Below are 12,024 nucleotides of genomic sequence, written 5' to 3'. Positions count from 1 at the left end.
TAAATAGGAGCTACCTGACACAGAGAAGTAGACCAAAAGCACCTCAAAAGCTAGACATCATGCCAAGATCCAAAGAAATTCAGGAACAAATGAGAACAAAAGTAATTGAGATCTGTCAGTCTGGTAAAGGTTATAAAGCCATTTCTAAAGCTTTGGGACTCCAGCGAACCACAGTGAGAGCCATTATCCACAAATGGCAAAAACATGGAACAGTGGTGAACCTTCCCAGGAGTGGCCGGCCGACCAAAATTACCCCAAGAGTGCACAGACAACTCATCCGAGGGGCCACAAAAGACCCCAGGACAACATCTAAAGAACTGCAGGCCTCACTTGCCTCAATTAAGGTCAGTGTTCACGACCACACCATAAGAAAGAGACTGGGCAAAAACGGCCTGCATGGCAGATTTCCAAGGCGCAAACCACTTTTAAGCAAAAAGAACATTATGGCTCGTCTCAATTTTGCTACAAAACATCTCAATGATTGCCAAGACTTTTGGGAAAATATCTTGAGGACCAACAAGACAAAAGTTTAACTTTTTGGAAGGTGCGTGTCCCGTTACATCTGGCGTAAAAGTAACACAGCATTTCAGAAAAAGAACATCATACCAACAGTAAAATATGGTGGTGGTAGTGTGATGGTCTGGGGTTGTTTTGCTGCTTCAGGACCTGGAAGGCTTGCTGTGATAGATGGAACCATGAAGTCTACTGTCTACCAAAAAATCCTGAAGGAGAATGTCCGGCCATCTGTTCGTCAACTCAAGCTGAAGCGATCTTGGGTGCTGCAGCAGGACAATGACCCAAAACAAACCAGCAAATCCACCTCTGAATGGCTGAAGAAAAACAAAATGAAGACTTTGGAGTGGCCTAGTCAAAGTCCTGACCTGAATCCTATTGAGATGTTGTGGCATGACCTTAAAAAGGTGGTTCATGCTAGAAAACCCTCAAATAAAGCTGAATTACAACAATTCTGCAAAGATGAGTGGGCCAAAATTCCTCCAGAGCGCTGTAAAATACTCGTTGCAAGTTATCGCAAACGCTTGATTGCAGTTATTGCTGCTAAGGGTGGCCCAACCAGTTATTAGGTTCAGGGGGCAATTACTTTTTCACACAGGGCCATGTAGGTTTGGATTTTTTTTCTCCCTAAATAATAAAAACCCTCATTTAAAAACTGCATTTTGTGTTTACTTGTGTTATCTTTGACTAATAGTTAAATGTGTTTGATGATCAGAAACATTTTGTGTGACAAACATGCAAAAGAATAAGAAATCAGGAAGGGGGCAAATAGTTTTTCACACCACTGTAACTACTTAGTGGTATAGTACCAGTGCACAAGAATCTTATAGATGCTTTGATTTTGTATGGACAGACCTCCACTTTCTTTGCATTATCCCAGATGGTGATCCATTCCCACTGGGTAACTGAGCAGCCACCACTTCTTCTTATCTGGGGATATATTTGTAGCAATGGAGAGTCACATCATGCCCAGTCACGAGGAGTCCAGAGAATGTAGAAATAAGGCCTGTCTGTGACAGCATTTGTTTATTGAGTAGATCAGTGCTGTCTAACTGGTGGCCCGCAACCCCCCTCTGTGTGGCCCCCCCTACCTGTCTGGCTGCTTTGATGGCTTGCCTTTGTGTAAACTTTAAAGGGTATCAGTACTGAGATTAACTGGCCCCCTGCATGGTTCTCACATCAGATTCAGGCTGTAATCCCCCTGTATTTTTTAAAAATGTAATCCCCTGTGTTGTTCACTCCTTTTTATCCCTGCATTGTTCACCCCCTGCAGTGTTCACACCTCAGGCTCAGGCTGTAATCACCCACATTTTTCATCTGTTCACACCTCAGACATTGTATGTACTGCCTGGCCTATGCTGCCTGTGTGTATGGCACACACAGGCAGTATAGGGTAGGTAGAGTATGGCACATAGGCAGCATAGGGTAGGTAGAGTATGGCACATAGGCAGCATAGGACAGGCAGAGTATGGCACATGCAGGCAGACTATGGCACACACAGGCAGCATAGGGCAGGCAGACTATGGCACACACAGGCAGCATAGGGCAGGCAGACTATGGCACACACAGGCAGCATAGGGCAGGCAGAGTGCTGCCTGTGTGTGCCATACTCTGCCTGCCCTATGCTGCCTGTGGGAGGTGAACCTCGCAGGGGTTTGTTCTGGGAGTTTGCTAGCAGTTTGAAATAGCCATTAAATGGCCCCTAAGGTGTGTAATTATGTGCTGGAGGTTGCTGTGCTATCCACAGAGGAGGAGGAGGCATATGGATTTAAGGGTGTGTCTTCATATGACATAATATAATTCTTTCACATATGAATGACGGTTGATATCCCCGCAGTAAGGACCAAGCATTTGGGTTTTTGCTGCACTACCACCATTGTGATAAAAATGGGTGTAGTTTACAAAGGGGTAGTGGTCAAAACTGGCTTCCATTAGCGGCCCTCCACCATGTATGCTAGAGAAATTCCGGCCCTCGGCACCAAAGAAGTTGGACAGCACTGGAGTAGATGAATCAAATCCTCTATCAGAAACAAGCCGCTTTTGGCCCATCTGTTATAGAATTGAGCAACCAGTTTAAACTTGTGTGTTTTTTATATGGTTTGGACTGCTGAATTCACTTCCTATGTGGCCCTAGCTTGTCCCAGCAGCTCAGCGAGACCAAGTGAATTGATGCCTTAAGTGAGCTGCCGCATAGTCCCTCTGAAACTGGGGGCTCCCGAGACCCCCATGTAGTCGGGGGGGGGGATGGTGGTGGTCATAAGGGTCAATCTAGACATCCTGTGTCTCCAGTGACCCCATATAAATGCATAGAGTAACAGTGAGAGGGGGCACTTTATATATGTGGATTGTGAACTATAGAGGTTATAGAGATAATATGCTCCCATACAATGGCCTATGAGCTTCCCATAAGGTTGTATTAGAGTCAACAGTGCTTTTATTGAGCTGGAAGACTTTGTGTCTCAGTTGTTTTACGTGTGTCAGGGTTATGGAGGATAATCTCATTAAACCTCCAGTGTGCCTCCTGACTAGAATGTAGAAGAAGATCTATTATGAGGGTAATAGGTGGGTGATTGGACCATCTGATAGGTGCTATTGCAGAGGTGTACTTTAGTTTCAGACAAGATTAGGAGATAAAAATGTCTTCAGTTTGTGAGTAAACCAAGTTAAAGTCACCACCAATAATTATATTTCCTTTTTCCATAGGTTGTAGATTATGTATAGTATCCCTTAAATATGATATCTGAGCATATATGTTAAGAATAGCAATTGGTGCCATCAGTTTTCTCCAATAATAATTTATAGTGACCCTTGGGAACCTGGAGGGTTCAGTCGACAGAGAGGGGGCAATCTCTTTGCATGAGGATAGAGACACTGGCCTTTTAAGATGGACTTGAAGTGTAATGGCTTGTTGGATATAAGTATAGTTTGATATAAGTGGAGACACTGTTGTGAATTCTTTTTTACAGTGTGTCTCCTTTAGGAGAGCTATGTCTGGTCTCAGTTTTTTTAGTTCCTTTCGGGTCAGGTACAATGCTATCCAGGCCTTTAAAGCTAATTGAGAATACTTTATACATAAATATATCTAACATAGGGTCGCGCTACAACAGAATAATATAATGTCCCCAGTCCTAGGAAGACCCTTCCATGCCACCCAGTAGTCCCTACAACAGGAGTGTCCTCAACTCCTAATAGTGGGTTAAATATGTTGGCACCTGTTGGGAGACTGGCAATACCCTCACTTCTATGGCTCTTACGTAGAGGGATAGATGGAGACCCACCATTTGGATATCCCCTTATATACAGGAACTTACAGTCTTTCAAAATTTGTGTGATGGGCTTAAGTTTTCTCCTTTTAGCTAGGATCACTGGGGATAGATCAGCAGCTAGTTGGATTTTCTATTTTATGTAGTCAGTTGTATTCTTTAGGCATATGCAGGCCAGCAGGGCCTCTTTACTTTTAAAATAGCGAAAGCAAAACACTATGGGGGACTCCCAAAGAAGGGTTTGGGACCAATGACTGGTGAGCTCTATCCATTCGTCAGGCTTTGTCAGGTTGGTCAATTTATGTGTTTGTAAAGTGTCTTAAGATATGTAGGATAGATCTGGAGCACCAGTGTCCAGAGAGATCCCCCTTTACCTGAGATTCTGCCTGTGAGATTTATTCTCAAGGTCCTCACGTGAGTTTCTTAGTGACAGATTTTCTTCTCTGTAAAACATTTTAGCTTTTCTGTACATTACCCTAGCTCAGTCAGCCCTGTTTGTAAATCTTTAAGGGCTATAACAGCAGTAGTGATGGCTATTTTAGCTATAGTTGTTGATGTGTTCCAGAAGCTTCTGCAATTGATCAGTCAGCAACTGGGCTGTAACCTGTGTGTAATCAGGGGAATCATCTGGATGTGCTACAGTGTAAGGTGACTGCCCTGGGGAGTCATTTTGGGGGCCATCGCTATAATCAGGGGATAATAGCGATATATTAAGGGCCTCGACACTGAGCACTGGTTCTCTTGTGAGCCCTGCCGCCAGTCTGACGCGTCTTGTAAAGGTACTGAAAGATCATGAGTCTGGCTTTGCTGCAGCTGTTCCTTGACCATGATTGTGAATTCTGCTTCGTAATGTGAATGAGGTCCTAGGTGATGAAAAGGCTCAATCATAGTGGATTTTGGAGCCTTAGAAGGACTAAGGAGATGAAGCTGTTAGTATGTGTGTGCTCCCTTAAATGGCCAGCTGCGCCCCTTGGGTTTGGACTTTGCCTTTTCAATTCAACAAATATAAATCTCACAAATCACCTGACAAATATTGTAACAAGTGTACATTTTACAAAGTAATGTTTATTTGACAAATATATTGTAAGTTGCCCACTACAGAAAAACTCACCCACTTTCTATTCATTCCTATAGGAATTTTAGAAGCATATTTATCAATAGATGAAAGTTAGAGTTCACCATTTTATAAATTCTCTTACAAAAATCCCATAGGAATGAATAGGAAGTGTGTGAGAAGACTTTATAAGCAAAACTGAAAATTTGAGCATTGAAGAAGAAACGTTTTGATGCTGATGCTGTAATGTATACATTTTGAGAGTTTTCTATTGGTTAGTAGTCTATATTGAAAAGGGCATTGCTTAATCTGTTGCTAAATAAGTTGTGGCTGACACGATAACATACATCTCCTTTTGTATCAACTTCTCAGTCACCTGAGATTGTCTCATCCTTAACTCAAAATAAACCCCTGAAGGTAGTGTCAAATGAGAATAAACTTTCTTTGCTTTTCTACATCTTTAGCAGTGAATTTTGCTACACTTTACACCTCCTTACTATGCCAACTTGTATTGCCCAGTTTGCCCAGTTATGCACTTTGAAAACTGTGTGTTTTTAATTCGCCTAGTATGGCTGGTGCTATTCCCTTATTAAATGGATATAGGCAAATTAGCAACTTTCTCTACACTTAACACATAACTGTTCTGCAGAAATATGATGTACAGTTTTAAAACTGCACTAATTCATAGGGTACATTTTAAACACAACCCACCGTCCCTAAAAACACCACCAGTTTACATTGCACGTTTTAATTCCTTTCTGTATGTTATTACACATAGCACCCTGCATTTTCTATCAGTAAGCGTTTTTTTATTTAATATATAAATGCTCAGTAAATTCTCTTTTGTTTGCTGATATAATTTGAAGTTTGTTTCTATCTTGTAATAACTTTTATATACATTTTTGAGACAACGTATACTGATTAACATGAATTTTGTTCTCGTTCAGCACTGAAGGAGGAGTTTTGTCATTTAAATAATGAATTATCTATTGAAGAGTATCACAATATGGCGAACAGTGTGGCTTAGTGATTTGCCTCAGGAAAGCAAAGCTATCAATAACTCTCTGAAATTGGCAGCCAGCGTTGACTGTTCTCGATTGTTATGTTAAATGTGTTGATAGTCACTGCCAATGTAAAATGTCCATCACAATCATCTATTTATTACTAAGGCTAGTGTACCCTCAGGACACACAAGGGCCACATTAGTTGTTCAAAGTCTGAAGTGTGCCTGATTAGAATACTAACCATGGATTGTTTTTTTTAATAATTGTAATTCACCTTCTGAAAAATTCTACAGTTATCTCTATCGCTGCACTTTTTAGAAGATGCAGTAATACCAGGGTGCCTGTGCAGCGAATGTGTAGCTATGTAAGAGAAGTGACGACAATCCAAGGATTTTCATAGAGAATAAATTAAGTGAAGGAATGAGCTTTATATATATGATTATCTAATGTTTCAGTTCTTCACAAGAGCCTTTTTTAAGGATACCTTTTATGTCATCTGATATGTTATGAAAGCTTCTTTAAAAAGCATTAATGGAATCTTCTTCCACAGCATCACCCAGCAGGGTATTGCTCTTCCTCTTCTTTACTACCCATACAGTGAAAAACCACTTGAGCTGCTTCAAGTAAAATTTCTGTTCCTGTAGTCTAAATGGTTTGGAAATGTGATTATAACTGTGTTATAGTCACTTTTTACATAAACAAACATTTTCCTAATTTTATATTCTCGTTAACAACTCATTATCATGTAATATTTTAGCCATCATAAAGATGTGCTTGTTATCAATTCTTTGTTTTGCATATTAAAGGGGACATTCTCCTTTGTAAGACAAATTAAGAAAACAAATAGATTTGGGCATTTAAATAATATTTACAGTGTTAATTTTTATTTCAGGTAGTGCTGAATAGATCTTTCTTTAGGTCCTAACTGTGTGCCAGCCGTGGTGCCTCCATTACAACTTAGTGACATTACTTGGGAGGTGCAGAAAATGATTGCTACTTTGGGTTGCCCCTTCCTTACTGGTTCCTTTGCTGGACATTGACCCAACTGGCTGAAGAGATTCAACCAACTGGATCGGGTACTTAGACATGGGCAGTTTTGATGAGTACCCGCACTTCCCCGTTTCTGGTAGTGAAGGCATATAAACTCTATAGACAGATTTTACAGGGTGAGGGAGTCTGTAAGCGCTAAATAAGTCTTTAAATAATCAATTTTACTTTTCATTATTTTTATGTTTTATTTATTTACCAACTTGTTGCAGGCACTGTGCTGTCCATAATATGTTGTTACTGTACTGTTAAAATCCCAGTTTGTATTTCAGTAAAATAAAAAAATGCACTACTGGGGTTATGTAATTAAAGGCACCAATAACATCTTATTGGTTGCTAGGGGTTACTGCACCTGTGCAAACATGGTTGATTTTATTACATATAGGGAAATATCTATATCAACACATCACAGCTGTTATAATAAGTGGTTGCAGAAACAAAGCATGCCAAGTTGAAGCTAGGCCCAGATCATCTTCAATGTCGGCGAACCCTTACAGAACAAGATAAAGAGCTATAAGGTGGCGTTGGTCAGCCACCAGTGTCGGACTGGGGGGGTGCAGGGGCCCTGCAGGTGCCCCCGCCAGCCACGTCCCCCCGGGGCTCCCCTAACCCCCCCGTAGGGCCCCCACCCGACGTCCTCCCTGAGCGCCCATAAATTTAACGCGTCAGGGGAGGAACAGTCGGGCATGGGGAGCATCGGCAAGGGTCAGACTGGGCCACTAGTCCTGTTAGTTTACTCTTCTTCTAAATTTGTAAGGTTAACGGAGATAGGTATTATTGGGGGAGCAAGCTAGTGCAGTTTGTGAGGGTGGCTCCAGAGCAGGGATCCCCAACATTTTTTTACTTGTGAGCCACATTTTGATGTAAAAGTGTTGCGCAGTCACAGAAGCATGAAAACAGTTCTTTGGGGATGCCAAATAAGGGCTGTGATTGGCTATTTGGTAGCTCCATGTGGACTGCTGGCCTGCAGGAGGTCCTGCTTGGAGTAAAACCGTGTCTGTGCTTCCAAAACTTGCCTCCAAGCCAGAAATGTAAAAATGTAAAAATACAAATTAACCTTTGTTACTTTACACAGTTTTTATAGAATTTCTTGCTCTTTTAGTCATATAAATAGTGCATTTTGGGTAATATCTCTGGGGTTTGACAGCAGACTAATTTGTTACACTCTTCCTGTGCCTAAGACAATTCTTAGATGCTGTGCACTTTATACCCTCAAAAAACAAGACAAACTACAAATGGTGCTTGTGCTACCTCCTATTATGTTAAACAGAAATCATATGAAAGTGCTTTTCAGGTAATTCTCATTTATAAAGCATTCTTGTGCTTGCACTTTCTATTGAGCATAATAAGAATAACAGTGATTTGGGCTGTGTTTTTAGACAGAAACATGCTGTGGGCCAAATGCCAAAGAAATATACCATGTGCCATGGTCCTAACCTTTTTTAATAAGTGTTTTTCCAACAAAACAAATCTCTTAAAGAAGAAAGAAAGGTAAAAACGAATTAAGCTTTATCAGAAAGGTCTATGTAAATACAGCCATGGGCACTCACAAAAACACTGCACTGACTGCTCTGAAAAAAGATTAGTTGTGTCTGTAATTCCTGTGCCAGAGACATGCAGCTTTCTGTTCTCTGCTCTTTCCTGCTCCCCCCTCCCTCAAGAATGCTAAGAACTCACTTCCCCGCATTTGAATGTGGATCTGAGCCAATCAGCAGGAAACTGATTTTGCGACTTTTTTGTATTTTCGTTTAGTCTGTATGTGTGTCTATGTATTCCTTTGTACATCAGACTTTGCATGATTTTGGAAGCCTCCCATAGGACTCAATAGCACTCTGCAGCTCCAACCTGGCCCAATAAAAGTCACGATACTGAAGCTTGAATGAATCCGAAACTTTCGTACTCGGCGCGAAGGCTACGGAAAAGTCGCAACAATTCGCGCAAGTCGTAGCGCTACGAAAAAGTCGCAACATTTTCCGAAACAGTCGTAATGGCCGGAAAAATCGCAAAATACTGATCATTACGAAAAAAACGCATTCGGACGCCTTCGGACCGTTCGTGGATTAGTAAATCAGCCCCCTAGTCTAACTAACTGAGCATGTTCACTTGGTCTGGGTGTCGGTGCAGGAGAGAGACATTATGGGAACTTTCTTTACACAGCTCAGCATTTTTTCTTCCTGTTTGGCTTCAGATCTTCTGAACAGGTGAAATATGGGGAGACTTAAGGGCACTATTGAGACAACTGAAGGTATGCCTGCAGCTTGAGATTAACTCTTTACTAGCCTTTCCTTCTCCTTTAAGAAACCATTTTGTTTTTGATTTTCATACAAAATATTTTTTTAGTAAAAGCCCCTTTAAAGAACCAGCAGTTTCACTTTTATTCATAAGGATCAGTACCATAAAACTGTAAAATCGTAAAATCAAAATAAAAAAGTAATTGCCTTTCACAGGAAGTTGTCTCCACACATCCTCCCATTTAAATGAAAACTTATTGTAAGGTTATGGATTGCCCTATCATAAATGCAACATTTAAGCATTTAAAGCCAAACTTTTCTTTTTTCTTCAATTTGTCATATTGTATACCAGGTTTATGTCATTCCTGACATGAATTAACACTTCACAGTTTACTCAAACTCTGCTCACACGAGGAGACAGAGAAGCACTGGGGACTTGTATTTGGCTCTGGGAGATTCATAGAGATCAGTTACAAGTTGCCAGAGATGTGCTGCTCCCTGTCTGTGAAGTAGAAATGTAGCTGGCTGCTTTTCTGGGCTTGTTAAACAATACTGGCTTACGGTTGTTTAACCCAATTTATTAGATCCTCTGACCAATATTGATCTAAGGTTTTCTGAAAGAAATATTTTTTTTTATTTGAAGACCGAGAAATACCTGTACATGATTTAATATTTATACAAAATATTAACAAACAGAGAGAAAACAACACAGCATTTTTATATTGTTGTTCTGCAGTTTTAATCAACCAACTTAGTGTATTTTAGAGAGCAATTTGTTTTATCTGGGCTATTTTACTCATTCATGTGTCAAAGTTAAAAAACACATTTGGATTTATTATCATTAAGAGAATGCTTTCATCGCCTCAGGAAGCAGACACATAAGCCAAATAATTTTATTTGCTCCATAGAATAATTTGCATTCTGCATGATGGTCATTACTATGGATTTTTAGGCGTTGTGTAAGTGACAGGCTTTTTTCTATATTTTTGTTATTAAAGTAATCAAAAGGAAAATATTAAACTTGGCATAAAAAAATACACTTCCTTTGAAGATGATCTAAAATCTATGATGAACAGTGACCTATTTTTCTAGTAGTAGCAGCTGTCCATTGCCCAAAAATATCTCTTCCCCAATCGTCTTACCTTTTGTGTCCCAGCTCACCTATTTGATTTTCCACCCTGCCAAAGGGCACTCAGTGGGGAAACATCTCAGTAGACCTATTAATTAACAGTGACCAAATGGATCATTCATTTTTAGGAGGTTACTTTCCCTTCAAGAAATCAGTTATTACATTTGCATGATTTTTATTAGTCATTTAGCTGTTTGCTCATGCAGTTTAACTTGTCACTTTGTTGACTGAACACAGGTGCTGCCCAGTCTTGTGATTTAACTAATTCTCTTAGAATGCTATTGTTAAAGTAGTATTTTTTTCCTTATTTTAAAATTAGGTGAAAATAGGTATTCCCTAAAAAAGGGTTATCCAGGTGTGCATATAAGACTTGTCCTAGGGCAAGTATTGTAGAACCTAGTAGCAAAGTAGGACCACTTACTTGCACAAGTAGACCACCTGTCAGGCAGGTTATTATGCAACTACTTTTAGAAGTCACCAAAATAATGAGCAACCAATGCCAAAGTATATAGACTATATAGACTATAATCAAATTTTTTTATTGGTTCGTACCTACAGTAAAGATAACCTCGCACTATAGCTTCCTAGGGTGCACTTGAATGTAGTAAGAGACTAGTTTGGATATTAAGAAAGGCACACACTTAATCAAGGCACACCGTATACTAAAAAAATAAAATACTATACTTTATTGATATACTTCTAAAAAGTTATTAAAACCACATACACGGGGAATAGGAAAGGTTAAAAGAAAGAATTTCCTGTGTTTGTTGGAATTAGAACTGTTTCGCTTTTTTACTTTTTATGTTGCAACATTTGTAACCGTATCGAAATTGGGAATTTTCGTTGTAATTGTTACTAGGGGACAATTACATGTATCACACTGTGTCAGTTGCCGATTAGCAGCACATAATAATGAAGGATCAAAGGTTTCTTAGGTGGGTAGGAATCAGCCTCGATAACAATCAGGAATCAACATCCATCATGCGTCATTCTCACTTAGCTAAATATTTGCGTGAGTTCTAGTTCCCCTAGCTAAGTCCCACCCAAACCTTCGACACGCTATATTACTTCAACATAGATGGAGATTAATTGTTGCGAAGATGCACATAGATTTGGCATCGTATTGAGGGACAGGGCTGCAAACATACACTAAATTAAATGCTGCCCGTCAACCTGTCCTCCTTATACTCTTTATTGTACTACAGGTAGGTAAAGTTTCTTTGAACAATATGTGAAACAAGGCTTAGTCCCCAGAGGTCTGAGGATACATACTTTTCCGTCATTTGAGTTGGGTAATAAAGATTTAAAAGAAAAATGGGAAGAAACCCTGACTACCTGTTCCTTAGAATTAATGAATATACTAATAATTAATGAACATGAGAAACTGGAAAAATTAGAAAGAGAAATAGAGAACATTCAACAAGAGCTAGATAGCAAGAATATAGAAATTCATAGAAGTTATGAGAGATTAATGACAGAGATAGATAAATACGAATCTATAGTCATTGAACGGAAAAAACGGAAATTGCTAAGGGACCAACAGGATTTTGAAACGGGTTCGGTATATATCTGGCCTCACAAAACCAGTCATGCCCCTAGGAAGTTAGATAAAGAACTAGACACTTCTGATACTGACACCGAAACCCAATCAAGAAGATCAACTAGACTTAGGACTGATTTTTTAGAGAGTATCACTCCACAAGACAGACCTCGTTTGAAAAGAAATCGAGTAGAACAATCGATAGGGTACACCGGAAACGTAAAACCAGGCGGGGACAGGGAA

General features: G+C 39.9%; 1 protein-coding gene across 2 annotated transcripts in view; it reads left to right on the top strand.

Moving 5' to 3' along the window:
* atp9b (ATPase, class II, type 9B) overlaps positions 1–12,024 on the top strand; it is a 148,059-nt gene that overhangs the window by 73,842 nt on the left and 62,193 nt on the right. The window lies entirely within an intron of this gene.

Source organism: Xenopus tropicalis, chromosome 6 (assembly GCF_000004195.4).
Source record: "Xenopus tropicalis strain Nigerian chromosome 6, UCB_Xtro_10.0, whole genome shotgun sequence".
NCBI lineage: Eukaryota > Metazoa > Chordata > Amphibia > Anura > Pipidae > Xenopus > Xenopus tropicalis.
Note: the sequence above shows the minus strand (reverse complement) of the source record. Positions and strands in the feature narration are given on the sequence as shown.